The sequence below is a fragment of the Arvicola amphibius genome, chromosome 2 (genome assembly GCF_903992535.2).
Source record: "Arvicola amphibius chromosome 2, mArvAmp1.2, whole genome shotgun sequence".
Classification (NCBI taxonomy): Eukaryota; Metazoa; Chordata; class Mammalia; order Rodentia; family Cricetidae; genus Arvicola; species Arvicola amphibius.
In genome coordinates this window covers 144878790-144891046 of record NC_052048.2, presented here as the reverse complement: position 1 = coordinate 144891046, position 12257 = coordinate 144878790, and the positions used below count along the sequence as shown (strand labels likewise).

At 39.1% G+C, this 12257-nt stretch overlaps 1 protein-coding gene across 5 annotated transcripts in view; it reads right to left on the bottom strand.

The window, feature by feature from the left end:
* Lmbr1 (limb development membrane protein 1) overlaps window positions 1-12257 on the bottom strand; it is a 128137-nt gene that overhangs the window by 36378 nt on the left and 79502 nt on the right. The gene's annotated exons all lie outside the window — the stretch shown is intronic.

Genomic DNA, 12257 nt, shown 5'->3' with positions numbered 1-12257 from the left:
TGCTTATCAATGACACTGTAAATTGTGTAGGATCTTTGTTCCCAATATTCTTTCTGTGAATGCATGTCTGTGCAGTGTTGGGAACACAGTGAGCATTTTCAATCTCAAAATTCACAGATCAGATCAGAGCAATTTCTTGATCCTGTCATTTTTTTTTCATCATATTTTTTTCTTTAGCCCTGTCTGGAAGGAATGTCTTGATAGCTAGAGGCTAACTTTACTGAAGTGGTCTCTAAAATTCTTACCTCTTACACTTTACTTATTTTTGTCATTCTGGCTTATTTTCTTACTTCTAAGTCAATGCTCCAGGTGAAAGTGGCCTTGTTGTCTGACTCAGGGTATGAGAAGTGGTTCATCTCGAGCCATTCCTCCTCCATGCACCCATATCCACACGCCTATGCCTGCTGTGTTCACATGGGAGGCTTTCCTCACTCACCAGTCTTGGTTGTTTGCATTTTAAGAATGAAGTTATGAGAGATAAATGCTGGTTTGAACTTCAGACAAGATGAGTTTCACTCGTAAGAATCCAATGCTTCCCTTTGCTAGAGCTGCAGAACTTTCCTCCTGGGCAGGTTCCTGAGAGGAACCCTCCTGACCTCCTTGTCAAATGAAGTTCAGCAGAGCAAGTGGAGGATGGTGCCTATCTATGTATTTTGTCTGTACGTACTCCCACCCTTCTAAAATGGACAAGAGGCATGTGTCTGGCACCTTGGATAGAAGCAAAGGACGTGGAGCTTAAGCCATTCATGACAGTTTTTCCAACTTACACTTTTACAAAAGTAGGGTTAAATGTAGCACAGAGATACTCAGGCATTATGAGCCAAACCTAATACAACTTGACTACAAATTTAGTTTTGAGGTTCTGGCAACCATAGCAAAAAAGAGGCAATTAGGTTACAAAGTTAGTGGGCATCTCCAAAGAAAAGAGGACTTGCAGAGGACAGCACAGCACTGTAAGACTGTCAAGTATCTTTAAATACAAGCACAAAATATCTAACAGTGCTATTTTACTTCCAGTAATTAGTTTGAGACTGGGGAATAATTGATGAATATTCTGAACATGGAAAGAGAATGGTTACAGGACAGTATTCCTGGTGTGGTGTCAATTTGAAATTAAGTGAAGAGACTAGGAGCCTACCTTGTGATATGTCTACATAGCTCAACACAAATGTCTATAATAATGAATGCATACTTCCTCAAAGAAAAATAGATGGAGTGACATTTTTTAAAATTTTATTCTGTGTTCATGTGTGTCCCCCGCCCCGAATGTATGTGTATGCACCACATGCATGCAATGCCAAAAGAAGGTGTCAGACTCCCTGTAACTGGAGTTGTGGATGGTTTTAAGCTATATGTGGATGCTGAGAATTAATTCCAAATTCTCTGGTAGAGCAACCAGTGAGCCATCTCTCCAACCCCCTGAAGTCACATTTCCAAAATATGCTATTATTTTAGATGGTCCAACTCCAGACACACAAGAGTTAATTGGTAAGTACTATCTTTCATATAAAAATCAAGAGCACATTCCTACTCTCCTCAGATAAGTCACCTGAAATAACAGTTTTCCAGGACATTTCCTTCCTTCATTACATGGTAATATATTAATAACCAAGCAAAAATGTGGGAGAGAATCCTACATTATAAATGACCAAAAGCCAACAATGGCTAGTATGTGGACTTAGAACATACTGTAAACACTCAACTATTATGTAAATTTAAGTTGCATCAAAAATGAAAATACCCTAAAAACCATATTATCATTATTTTATTTCAAAACAAACCTAAAATGTTTAGTGTCAGCATTGTCTAGTCAATAAGTCAAATTGTAGACAAAAACCTGTTTGGACAAGTCCTGAAAAATAAAAAGGGATTCTCCAAGAAAACCACAAAGCAGCTCATTTAAGGTCAATTTCACGGTATTATTCTGTTTTTCTTCCAGCCCCGACATAAGATTTCACTACCTCAAAGGAAATTGTAAGAGTATCTATTTGCATTCCCTCCAGGTGATTGGCAGTTCAACACCAATTAGTTCAAAATTACACTGTTACTAGCATGCAATAAAAACAACACCTTTCATCTTCCTTACACAGGTAAGAATACCTTCAGAGCCAATAACTTTGATCAAATGAGTATTTTTGATCCTGCCCCACCCATGTCTTTGGATTCAGGAAAACTAATAGCTGAAGGCATTCTTCCCAGCTTTATTCTTAAGCTGAAGAATTGGTGTGGTACTGAAAATGTTTTGCTCCCAAGATAACTAAATTTCCCAAACTTCAGCATTTCTCCAGTAACTGAGCTGCCCTTTTTCCAATGCACAAACAGTCTCAATATATAAGATAGCTTCAGATGTTCAAGATATTATTTATTTTAAAATATACAGTGTATTTTAAAAGAAATAAGCATTTTAACTTAGGCATGTATATAATTCAGATAGCTTGATGAAATAAAACTATTTCCACAAATAATTCTGTACTTTAAATAATTCAGGGTACTAAACTTAGTCTTCTTGAATATTATGTGGACATAGTAATCTCCAGCATAAATATATTTTCTTTATTTTATTTTTTAATTTAGCATACAAACAAAAAGGCATAGATCAGAAAATCTGATCCAAGTAACTATAAAATTTTAATTGCTTACAACTTTAAATTTGACCAACAATCCCATCTCCAAGAATGGGAGATTTTTCAAGTTCTGATATTATTTCAAGTAACTTGGTCAGAAAAGCAACTGTTCAAACCCAAGGTTCCTAGTACTTCACAGAGAGAAAAGACACCACACCATTCTCCACAGACCCAATGAGTGAGGCACCTGAAAGCTGGAGCCTCATGTCCAAGTGTCCAGTGAATCTGTTTTTTGTGTACTAACACTGGGGCTGTCTGTAGAGGAAACAGGCACACACATACAAGCTCCATTTCTGTACCCACTCTATTTGCAATACTCATATTTATTAACATTGCAATTTCTATTGACTTCTAACATCACCTGACTATGACTATGAACCTGGTGTTATAAGACTTCTGATACCCAATACAACTGTGGACATGCAAACACACTTTCACTATAAGTAACTATAATCAAGGGCAAAAATATTAAAAACAAACAGCTTTAGGAGTATTATAGAATGTTAGGTGCAATCAAAATAATGGTTTGGTCCTTTTTTATTTCAGTTACAAGCACAGTAGATATTGAACTAGACACGATGTTAAGAGTAACCCTTTACCTTGCATATTTGATGCTGCCATTAGTAACACTATCATTCACCTAGGCTGTGGTTGGAAGGAAGCTGACACATACTGAATCCTCATTCCATTTTTTAAAATGTGAATTTTATAATACAACTTCTCTTATAAATTCTATAGGCTATGACACAGGCTCCACAAGCTTCTCATTTGTTTTCCACAGCTGCCCTCCTTACTGGCGTTTTAGTTTATATATCCCACAGTCACTCATTTCATCTTGCATCAAATAATTTGTTTGGACTACATTTTATTGTCATGAAAGTGACTAAAGGGCCCAAGAAGCCAAATAAATTATGGCATCTGTCACTGTTTCACCTATGAATACATATGCTTTTCAGAAATACATATCAGGTCTAAGCTGTCTGACTGTGCCCAGACACTTTACATAAAAGCTCAGAGCTGAATCCAAGATATTTTCTTCCCTACAATGACATATGTATGTATGTGTTTATGTGTATGTAGAGGCAAACAGATACAGTAATATATACATATAATCTACTATATCCTCTGCATACGGTATGTATATATATATATAATCCCTATTCAAAGAAGGTATTCTTTATTCAGTGATTGTATATACATACATACACACACAGACACACACACACATACATACATACATACATACATGATATTCTATATGAACCAAGTATTCTTAGTGTGTGGAATGGTTCTGACAGTTCAGATTCTGTGGCCACAACAGCAGGGAAAACACCTCACTCCCACCACACACAATTTTTCAAATGATCACTGCTAGAACCTAGAAGATTTCCCTAGGACAAAGCCAAGAAAACTTTCGTATTTGCCAGATCAATGATGTCAGAAAAGCAGCAGCCCAACTGCCCGGTGGTCCTGCCAGTGACAAAGGGAAAGGCCTGACAGAAGGCTATATGGAAAAGCAGCCAGAGATGTATCCCAAGTCAGTGCCCTCACAAAACTCTGAAACTCAGCTTCTAAATAGCAAGAGTCAAACACTGATGATGACTCTGAGACTGGCTGAGAGGGTACCAAGGTCCAGGGAGAAGCTGCACAGGTATGTCTTGTTACTTTCATTCCCTTCAATTTCTCTGTGTCCAGAGATATCAAAACCTGGAAAAAATTACTACCTCTTCTGAGCTCTAAGAATAAAGAGTTAATGTAAGTTTTGATGGAAAAAAGCTTTTTTTAAAAAAAAAAAGATTAGAGCCGGGCAGTGGTGGCGCACGCCTTTAATCCCAGCACTCGGGAGGCAGAGGCAGGCGGATCTCTGTGAGTTCGAGGTCAGCCTGGTCTACAAGAGCTAGTTCCAGGACAGGCTCTAAAAAAGCTCCAGAGAAACCCTGTCTCGAAAAACCAAAAAAAGAAAAAAAGATTAGAATCAAGAGGCTGGAGACAGTCCTGTGGTAGAGTGCTTGCCTAGCATGTAGAAGGAAGGCCCAGTATTCGATCTCCAGTACTGAAAAAAAAATTAGAATCAAGCAAGAAACTGCTACCAAAAATTATACACAAATTTTTATCATGAAGATGAAAATGGTACCTAACAGAATTGAATTATAGTTCAAAGACTATAATATTTTAAAATAAATTACCTTAAAAGAACTGTGAAGGTTTTGAACTCAAACAACAAATATAATTTCTATTCATTATGGAACTTCTAAAGTTACCCAGTACACCCATGGGCTATATACACACAAAAGCTAATTATTTCAATTAATGCTGCTGCATTACTTAAACATTTAAGTATGTTAATGATATATGTATCCTCTTAACACTGGGAAAAAAATTATAAAAGATTTTCTATCCGATTACTGTAATGGACTTTCTGTCAGGCTCCTCTACGGGAGTCCTGGAAGCAAACAGTTTTTACTGCTCAGATTTTTTAGGCACAAAAGCAGGAAAACCATTTCATTTCCACCTACCCAAGGTCAGCCATTTACTGGGGCCCAGTGTCACCCTTCCTAAACCAGTTCACTGGAATTCTATTTTCTGTCTTCTCACTGAATTTCACTTCCCCTGCCTGCCTACTTAATGTTCTGCCTTACTGGGTTTCGATCCCAATGCATGTACTGGTTTGGAGGGGCCTAGCCTGTTTGGATGCTCACCTTCCTAGACCTGGATGGAGGGGGGAGGACCGTGGACTTCCCACAGGGCAGGGAACCCTTACTGCTCTTCCAACTGGAGAGGGAGGGGGAAGAGAGTGGGGGGAGAGGGAGGGAAATGGGAGGCTGGGAGGAGGCGGAGAGGAGGCAGAAATTTTTAATAAAAAAAATATAAAAAATAGGAGGGGAAGGAAGGGGGAGGAGGAGCGGAGGGAGGGGGGAGGAGGAGGGAAGGAGATGGAAATTTTTAAATATATAAAAAAAATAAACCATGAGAAAAAAAATATAAAAAATTTTAAAAAATTTTCTGCCTTCTTTTTGGTTTTGTTTTGTTTTGCTTTTTATCTACTCAATGATGCAAGGAACACCCATGTATAGATAGAGATAGAGATAGAGACAGAGACAGAGACAGAGACAGAGATAGAGATAGAGAGAGATAGAGATCTCCTATACACACACACACACACACACACATATCTCACACCAGGCCTGTATCTTGCACAGAAGAGACTAACAATTACAAAGCTTCCTGCCCTAAGATGCTCTGTCAGGCATGCCAGAGACTGAAAGGGCTGTAAAGAAATCAAGGTGAGGAGAAGCAGTATGCAGTGGAGGTGGACTTGAGGGTGTATGGCTGATACTTGCTGTACTTATGAAAAATACGGCAAGTCCTGCTAGAGGAGCTTTGAGATCAAGACCTACGACACAGAAGGAAAGTCATTTCCGTGTCACAATCATATGTCTTGTCAGAGAAGTTGTTACTGTAGCTCCCAGGCCTCACAGCTGGGTAAGATCGATGATTACTTTTCTTATCAGCAGCTTGCTTAGCACCTTCCTGGACAATGAGAGCTAGCCAATAGGGATGAAACTTCCAGGTCTGAACCAGCTTGATTTCTAGATGGTTGCAATTTCTTCAGCAACTGGGCCTACTGTCAAGTTCAGGAGGGTAACTAATAACATTGGCAACACACTGTAATGTTTAGGGGGTCTTTGGGACTTCCCAAGCCCACAACTCACAAAGAAATAACCCAACCTGGCACTGGGTTTTTTGTTAGCCTGTGGTATTTAGTAAGAGAACTGTTGTTGCCCATTACAGGATAGCCCCATTTAAACTTTTTATATATGGCATGTATCACATGTTTTCTCTTATTTGTGAATGACAGTTTTGAATATTCAACAACCATAAGTGAGAGAAAATGTGATATTTGTCTTTATGAGTCTGGGTTAGCTCACTCAGCATGACTGTTTCCAGATCCACCTGTTTGTCTGTGAATGTCACAATTTCATTTCTCTTAACAACTAAACAGCATTCCATTGTGTAACTATACCACATTTTCATTAGCCATTCATCAGTTGATGGACATCCAGGCAGTTTCTAGTTCCTGACTATTGTTAATAGAGCAATAGTGAACAATGATGAGTAAGATTCTCTATAGTAGGATATATAGTCCTTTGGCTATGTGTTCAAGGGTGGTACGGCTGAATCATGTGGCAGATCTACTTCCATCTTTTTGAGGAACATCCACACTTATTTATATTGGTTGCACCAGTTTGTATTCCCCCAGTAGTGAATAAGTGTTCCTCTGTCCCTATATCTTTGCCAGCACTTGTCCTCATTATCAACTGTGGTCTTTATATAGTACACTAACTCTTAATACTTGCTCCTCTAAGACTTTGTACCTCTGAGCTTTTCCCACTCCTCCTTTTCCAGCTTCTGGTAGTCCCATTGACACATCAGCATCCGGCCTGCAAGCTAAGTCATATGCTATGTCGGTCATAGCAGACTATGCATCTAGTTTCTATAGTTTCTAGGAGTACCACAGACCTGTCAAATGGCAGTCTGTTAGGCCAGGTGGAGGTGGAACTCAAAATGATATTGTCTGTGTCCCAGACCAGGAAATTAAACATGCATAGTATTTCTTCAGGTGGCCAAACACAAGAGTGGAGAAGAGCTGATATCACACATCCTAGTAAACGTGATCTCTGTCCTCGCGACACTGGACTTTTCAAGGCTGGTCCTATCTTCCTATAGATGAACTTTTGTATGGATAATGTAAAAACAATTTTTTTAGTTTTTATTTTACTTTATTTATTTTTTTAAAAAACTATCCTTTCTCATTTTACATGCCAAATCCAGTTCCCACTTCCTCCCCTCCTGTGGTTCCCTTAAAAAATGTATATGTGTCTCCATGCAGATGAAAATGAGCCACGTTGGAGGGGAGGACAGAATGGTAGCAGCTAAGTCCCTTTGAATAAAGACGAGTGCTGGCATCTGAGCAAGGTGGACCTAAGCCAGAACACAGCTAAGACAGCCACAGGGCCAAGAGAAGAGGCTGCTCAGAGGGTATAGGCAGTGACAAGTGTGGAGGAAGAAACAGGAAGCAAGGTCAGCAGCTGAGGTAATGAGGAATATCTGAGGAAGGTCAGTCATCCCGCTATTGTAAACAGCACAGCAATGAACATGGCTGAACAAGTATCTGTGGAGTCAGAGGTCAAGTTCTTCAGACATATGTCAATGAGTGAGTGGAAGAGCTGGGTCATATGATATGGTAGTTTGAATGTAACTGGCACTATTTGGAAGTGTGGCTTTGTTGTATTAGGTATGGCCTTGTTGGAGGAAGTGTGACATAGTAGAGGCAGGTTTTGAGGTCTCATATATGTTCAAGCCATGCCCAGTGTCTCAGTTCACTTCCTATTGCCTTGGGATCAAGATGTAGAATTCTTCAGCACCATGTCTGCCTGTATACCGCCATACTCCCAGCCACTTTGCTCCCCACCATGATGATAATGAACTAGACCTCTGAAACTGTAAGCCACTACCTCAATTAAATGTTTTCCTTTATAAAAAATACCATGTCATGGTGTCTCTTCACAGCAGTAGAAACCGTAACTAAGACACATGATAAATGTATTTTTAGCTTTAGTATTTTGATTTCCACAATGATGGCCCCAATTTGCAACCTCACCAACAGTGAATGATGGCTCCCTTTCCACCATGCTGCCTCCAGCATTTGTTGTCAACTGTTTTGTTGATCTTTGCCATTCTGACTGGGGTAAGATAAAAATCTTTTTTGATTTGCATTTCCCTAATTGCTAGGTATTATGAACATTTTTGAGTATTTCTTTATCCATTTTTTCTTCTTTTGAGAATTCTCTGTTCATGTTCCAGGAACATTTTTTTGAATGTATTGTTCATTTTTGGCTCTATTTTTGAGGGTTTTTATATATATTCTGAGTATTAATCTTTGTCAAATATAGAGCTGACAAAGTTTCTTTCCACTCTATGTGCTTCCTCTTCACCTGGTTGATTGTTTCTTTAGGTGTGCAGCAGCTTTTTAGTTTCATGAAGTCCCACTTAATTATTAATTATTAATTATTAGCCTCAATTATTCAGTGAATGGAGTCCTCTTCATGAAGTCCTTTCCTACATCATACAGGAACTGCCTATGTTTTCTTCTAGCAGTTTCAGTGTTCCATGCTTCACTCCATTTGGAGTTAGTTTTTGTGCAAGATGACAGATACAGGTCTTCTACAGGTGGACACCCCGTTTTCCAGGCACAATTTATTGAAGATGCTTTCTGTTCTCTAGCTTATCTTTTTGACATCTTTGTCAAATATCAACTGCCTGAAGTCATGAGTACTCATGTTTGGGTCTTGGATTTTGTTCCACAGGTTTGTGTCTATATCTGTGCCAATACCATATTAATTGTATTATTATGGCTCTGTAATTGAACTTAAGATCTGGAATGAGGATCCTTCCAACACTGTCCTTTTTTTCTTAGGATTGTTTTAACTATTTTAGTTCTTTTGTGGGTTCATGTGAATTTTAAGATAGCTATTTCTATTTCTGTGAAAAATGAGATAGTGATTTTGATTGGGATCATATTAAGTCTGTAAATAGCTTTTAGTATAAACAGTCATTTCCACAATATTAATTCTACCATCCATGAACAGGAGATGTTGTTCCATGTTCTAGTGATGTTATCTCTTTCTTCAGATGTTTAAATTTTTCATTGTAGAGGTCCTTCACTTCCTTGGTTAGGTTTACTCCTAGGTATTTTATCTCCTTTGAGGCTATTGTGAATAGAAGTGTGGTGGTTTGAATAAGAATGGCCACCATAGGCGTATATATTTGAATGTTTAGTCACCAGGGTGTGGAGCTATTTGAAAGGATAAAAAGATTAAAAGGTATGGCCTTGTGTGTTAATGGAGGAAGTGTGTCACAGGGGATGGGCATTGAGGTTTCAGAAGTTCACATCAGGCCCACTTATTCTCTCTCTCTCTCCCTCTCTCTCTCTCTCTCTCTTCAAGAGAGAGGAGCGGAGAGAGAGAGAGAGGAGCGGAGAGGAAAAATCCGAAAATCCCCCTCCCTCACAGCTCTCTATCTTCTCTCTATCTCTCTCTCCTCTCTCTCATCTCCTCTATACTCTCCTCCTATCTCTCTCTCTCTCTCCCTCCGTCCCTATGGATGTAGCTCTCAGCTACTGTCTCAACCACTGTTCTAGCATCTCCCTGCATGTCACCAAGCTCCCCACCATGATGATAACATTAAACCTCTGGAACCATAAGCAAATGCCCAGCTAAGTGTTTTTTATAAGAGTTACCTTGGTCATGGTTTCTTCACAGCAACAGAACAATGACTAGGACAGGGAGTATGTCTCTATATGTTTATTAATGGTGTATAGAAAAGCTATTGATTTTTGCAAGCTGATTCTGTATCTTGCAACATTGCTGAATTTGTTTACTGTTTCTAAAAGTTTTCTGATACAATTTTTTGTATCTCTAATGTTTACTATCATGTCATCTACAAAAAGGGATAGTTTAACTTCTTTCCCTATTTGTATCCCTTTACTTTCCTTTTCTTTTTTTATTGCTCCATAGGCCCTAACCTTATACAAAGAACTATAGGCAACTAAGTAATGCTGAGAAATAGTCTTCCCAAGGAAAGAGCATGCCAAGTGGTAAGTCAACATCAAATGGTTAGCCCCAAATACAAACATACAACATATATAACATTATACAGACTGAGTAGGTTGTATTTATGAATATATGTACATAAAAGCAATTCATGAACAAAATAGCCATGAATTTGAAAGAGAGAAAGGAGGAGTATATTGGGAGGGTTTGTAGTGAGGAAAGGGAGGGGTGGATTAATTCTCAGATATAAGCAGCACATGCCAAAGTTATAGAAGCTAGGGAACATGGAAACTACATCAGAAATAAGGCATTCAGAGATACAGAGTCAGGAGTTCAGACGCTATGGACTCATCTACTGTGACCTGTCACAGAGAGTGAGGTGAGGGTTAAGTACACCCTTTGCCTTAAGTCTCCAGGCAGCATGGAAGGGAGACTATGTGAGGAATAGCATAGAGTTCTGTTATGATCACAGGTAATTCAGAAGCCGTACCTCTACTCTGCCAACTAAGAGGGGGCATCAGGCAGTGGCTATCTTAACCACATAAGTAGAACTCTGTGGATCCCTCTTACTCTCTCTGTGTTTGTGCACTAAAGTGTTATTTATTTTTATTGTTTATTTATTCATTTTCCATCAGTCAACTAATCTATCATCTTGAAATGGTCTTAATTCATCTTCACATCTGATGCAAAATCAGGAAGAGAAAGGGAACAGGCTGAGGACAGGATGGCTTCCTCAGGACACTGACACTGTAAACAAGCACAACTTTGCTATTTCATTAATGGCTTATGAAAAAGAACGAAACCACTCAACAGCTTTACAACAGCATTGTCAAGTGTCGGAGAACACTGGAGAAGCCACAGTCAGACATTCCATGTTTCAGCTACACTAATACATTTCAAGGGACATGGGAACTCCATGCCACTACACATCATGCTACATTCAAGGTAAGACAAGTCCTTCTTACCACCAGCCAAGTGTTGAGTCTCTCCAGGGAGTGCCCTGGAGAGAAGAGATATCCCAAAGCTGCCTATAATAACCTCCAGCACACACACTAGTGTACCATTAGTAAAATGCCACCATCAGTTCCATAAAGCAGCAACATGAGTGCACTTTTAGAGTCTGATACTCTTGCTGCTCTATAATTCTTCCCAGAGCAAGGGTAAAACGTACTTTTTGCTTTATAATTTAAAATATAAAATAACTGCTACAACAAAATGCATTTAACATTATACCATATTTAATTAAATCCATGAAGGTGACTTACCTTACTGAGGGCCTACTTCTACTCTTTCCTAAAAGTAGCAAATCGTTGGGGCTGGAGAGACAGCTCAGAAGTTAAGAGCACTGCTTACTCTTCCAGAGGACCCAGTTTTGATTCTCAGCACCCAAATAAATGACAGCTCACACCATCTGTAACTCTAGTTCCAAGGGATCCAATGCCTTCTTCTGTCATACATGGACACTGCTTGCACATGGTGCACAGACATACATGCAGGCAATATATTCATATATGTATAAAATAAATATTTTTTAAAAAGTTTAAAACAGCAAATCATGAAATGTTATGATCTTCTAGCTTTTCCCCTCTGCAGATGCTAACCAATAAACCACAGAAGCTGCAATTCTTTATACAGTCAAATATCAACTTGGCCCTAGAATCATTTATATTATGAACAATTCAGCTTCTTAGTTTCCACCTAAATTACCTACAGTGGCCAGTCACAGCAGCACATTATTAAGGAGTTTCCCTAAAATCATTTTTAAGGCAGCTTGCCGCCATAACAATTCCAGCAATGCAAGACTAACTCAAGGCTGGTATAAAAACCACCTGAGCTAACAGTGATCCTAAGGATCTCCTAAGAAAGGCTACTCTTACCTTCAAATCTCAACAGAAAGGGGAAAAGCAGGCCTGAGTCACTGAAGGCAGTGTGCAGACCTGAAGCACCTTAAATGCAGATGTCCAAGGAGCTGTTGTGGCCACCGCCTACCAGAAAGCCAGCCATGTGGCCCGGCCCATCT